The sequence below is a fragment of the Galeopterus variegatus genome, unplaced genomic scaffold, assembly GCF_000696425.1.
Source record: "Galeopterus variegatus unplaced genomic scaffold, G_variegatus-3.0.2 Scaffold206, whole genome shotgun sequence".
Lineage (NCBI taxonomy): Eukaryota > Metazoa > Chordata > Mammalia > Dermoptera > Cynocephalidae > Galeopterus > Galeopterus variegatus.
Genome location: NW_007726317.1, coordinates 584918 through 589225, shown reverse-complemented (window position 1 = coordinate 589225; position 4308 = coordinate 584918).

Sequence of the window (4308 nt, the reverse complement as noted above, 5' to 3'; positions counted from 1 at the left end):
AGCCGCCCGGGCCCCGAGTGCCAGCGAGCGGGCCCCGAAGACGCCCGCGCCCGGGGCGAAGCATGGCGGTCGCCAAGGTGAGTGCTGAGCGGCGCGGCTCCGGGGGCGAGGGCGAGGGCGCTCCCGTGCCTTGGTTGGGGCAACGGGGCAAGCAAAATGGGGTGCTGGGCAGCGGCACCACCGTGCAGCTGCAGGAGGAGGGAGGACACTGCTCCTCTCCGGCAGCACATGCTGCCCGTGCGGGGACTGAGGCCCGACCTTGTAGCAGAAACTTTGCCGGCTGGACACTCCCACTTGGCCCGGGAGGGGAGTCGATGCTCAGCAGGGCTGAGCCAGGGCCGGCCAGGAGGAGCGGGCGCGATAGAGACCCGGTGCACGCGGGGCGGCGAAGGGCTCGGGGTCGGTGGGTCCCCTCCGCCACCCTAGAGCGCTCCTGCTCTTGACCCCGGTTGTTGTTGACCCGGGCTTCTCCTTCCAGGGGGCACAACCCGCGCTGAAGCCTGATCCTATTACGTTTCAAGGGCTCCGCCCTCCCGCGGCGAGGAAGTCACCTTGACTTCCGTTTTTGAAACTGCTGGTGAGACTTGGCCTTCTGCTGAGCGCGTAAAAAGTCCGGGGACCCACCTCCTCCCTCCTTGCGCGTCCTTCCTCCCTCTCTCTCTCTCTCTCTCCCCATCTGACAACACTTACCAGCCTCGGAGCTTTTGAGAGGCTTCTTTTTGGAAATGACAAAACAGATTGTCTTGGGAACCTGTCACTCCTGTGAAGTTCTACTTAAAAGGAATTCTGTGTAATGTGAATCATTCACTAACCGAGAGGAAAGGCATCTCCGACAGCCTGACCTTTCCTCTTTCACCGTTTCTCGAAACCTGGACACCATTTCAGTCTCTCTGGACTGCATTTCAACTTTTCTGGCACAATACCATATTTAGTCCCAATCACTTGAATCATTGGAATTTATTGCTTTTAATTTTAAGTTCACGAAGGCAGCCCTTTAATCAAGCCTGTACAACTTCTTAGCTCATTTTAAGTGCAGCAGACTTAAACGTAACCAACATTTCAAACATTTGTCCTTAATCAAAACTCTGTGATAACCCTCAAGAGGAAAACATGGCCAACACATCATATTCCTATTTATTCAAGCAAACTAATCACATTTGCAATGGAAATTGTAAGCAGACAAATATATTTAAATGCTGGTCTATGACTTAAGTCTTTCTAGGTTCCCCAAATCGGCGGGCTTCCTAGGCTTTGTGGCCCAAGTGGCCTATCTCTTTTCTATAACTACCGAGTTCCATTCTCAGGAGTGTACTCTAGCTGTGTGTGCATGTATGTGAGTGTATGAACACATATACACATATAACACTGTTTTTGGCAGATTCTTCAGGGTTCACTAGGATTCATTTTTGAGCCACATTAACCCTTTCAAGCCCAATAGCCCTTGACCTTTTCTTTGCATTAAATTTGCATGCAACAAGAGTATAAGACTTGGTATGAATTTGTTCCCTATGGTAGGTGGGAATAGATACTCAGTCTTTACTATATCTGCAGATGAATTAAATCATTTTACTTTATTTGGAGATAAAGTAATTGAGGAAACTAAATTGAGGAGTGTGCACAGAAATGGAGTATAGGATAAGACAATAGGAAGTAACATAAATGACATGGAAGTAGGTTCAACTTTTTGGTTGTGTTTTTCTTAAAGTGTCACATATTAGCCAAGTAGTGAGAGTCAGAGAAAATGAAACATCAAGTTCATTTTTATTGTTTGGAAGCTTGTGTTTTTATTTATTCATTTAAACTCACCTCTTTCCAGACCTTCAGATGGCTGACATCATATATATATTTATAATCTAATAAGGTATATCAAAGTGAAGTTTGAGTAGATGAGAAAAATAGGATAAAGGGAAAGTAAGAAAAAACCAGGACTAGGGTCAGTGGAAAATGTGTGCTTGCTAGAGGTGATTCTGAATTTCCCAGCAGCCAAAGCAAAGAGGAAATCAGTGAGGTCAGTTACCTGGGAGAGGTTTCCTTGTACTGCTGTTGGAGGCCGGTTTCTCCCCATGTTCTTTTATATGCTGTGGGTAAAGTGCATTTGCACTACCTCATGACCATATGGGTTCCATAAGGCCGTTTTTTTAAAAATAATGTCCGTCATTATAGCTCAATGGCCGTGTTGTAAATGTAGCCTTAAAAGGTCCCAAAATGAAGCTGTTGGTCTAGCTTAGTCCAAGAATGTACCTTATTGAGTTTCCTTTGGGCAGCACCCTTATAGGTTAATTCTGTCACTACTAGTCAGTGCTGGGCAGCCTGAGGTAAGGATTATGCTTCTTGCTTTTATCCCTGGAGCAGTTCCATGTTACCAGTTGAACACAGAGCCAGAGGCTTAATCTAATCTGGGGGTAGAATTGACATTCCATCTTAAAAGATGAGGAACCTGAGTAGGAGAGAAAGCCACCTCAGTGGAGTGTTAAGAAACTGGGCTGAGAATCTGGGGACTCGCAATTTGTAGGAGAATTCCAACACTCACTGTACTCACTGTAGTGAATTGATGGAATATTTAAGCAGACTTGGACATAGTCACAGCTAGCAAGTTTCTGATCTAGCCTTAATTTCTTTGGTCTTTACACTTATTCACGTGTAACTAATTATTCATCTCCTCCTTACCTTTTTTTTTTCCCCCGGAAAAGATGACTGGTAAGGGGATCTTAACTCTTGATTTGGTGTTGTCAGCACCACGCTCAGCCAGTGAGCGAACCGGCCATCCCTATATAGGATCCAAACCCGCAGCCTTGGTGTTATCAGCCCCACACTCTCCTGAGTGAGCCACGGGCCGGCCCTAAAGAGTTTATATAGGAAGGCTGAGAATCTAGTCTTTGGCTGCTTTTTATTTTGGTTTCAGCCGTTAGGATTATTGCTTAATGGTGCAAGAGGTATTTTTTTTTTAATGAAGTAACGTTGATTAAAACCCTTAGTATTTTGAGATTAACTCAAAAAGCTTCCATTCTCTTGCTGCGTACTTTCATAAGAATAGTCTTTATGGATTCTCTTGTTAGATCTGTTTGTGTTGTTTTGTGTATTTCATTTAAAAACTTCCAAAAATTACTCTGCATATATTAAAATGAAAATAAGTTTTTAAAATTATATTTTACATAGCTGCACAAAAAATGTGTTTTTAAAATAGTAATTGAGGGGTCATCCTCTCCTTCCGCTTTGCTCCTTTTTGGTTGTAGTGGACATTCCTTCTTTGTCGTTGATTAAGTTTATACATTAAGAATGATGAAATTAAACTATATGAAACTGTTAAAAGTTACAATGTGCTCACTTGAGTTCAAGCATGAGAGATGTTCTGGTGTAAAACTGGCCATGGACCAATAATTTGGGTGAAATTAGCCTAGAACTAAAAGAAAAAAATTGGGGGAAAAATTAAAACATTAATAAATATGAAAATTTGGTCTGGTGGACTAATACACATACTAATGATTTTTCCATTCTTGGATGAGTTGTTATCATTGATTCACTTAGAATTGTGTTGTTTCTAGTGTTGCAAATGGGACTAAACTGAAGATACTGAAATAAATTAGACTCCATTTGGGCCTTCGAGAAGAGCCAAAACCATGCCAGGGGCCAGGTTCTCTGATGGAGATGCCCTCCACAAGGGCTCGACGGGCATCAGAGAAGGAACTATTCTTTGGGGGTGAGGGAAGACTTCTCAGAAGTGGTGGTATTTTAGAAGGAGTGGATGGGAAAGGGGGAAGATCCAATCCACTGATTGAAAATGACAAATGAAAGGCAGGGAGGTGAGAGCACATGATACTTTAGTGAATGGCAGGTAATAAAACAAACAAACAAACAAACAAAAAGCAGCTAACACTTACTGCATGCTTATTAGATAGCAGATCAGATTCTGAATGCTTCTCATTATTAACTCATTTAATGCCTCTAACAGCCTTATAAGTTAGATATGTCATTCCTATTTCATAGATGAAGACAATGAGACACCAAGAGGTGATAATTAGGAAGTTAAGGAGCTGGGATTCAAATCCTGCCAGTCTGGCCCCAGAGTCTTAAGAGTCTATATTCTTACCCTGTCGACAATATTGTCTGCATGGTGGTTTAGCATGGTGGAGAGTAGAGCATACAGGAGCGGTGTGGGAGATGGCTTACGGGGGGAAGTTTGGTGCCTCACTGTTTATCAGACTTTTATTTAAGAACCACTTACATAGTGCTTACTGTGTGCCTGGCACTTTCTCAAGTACTTTACAAATAGTAACCCAGTTTTTATAGTACCAAGAAGTAGGTGCTTTC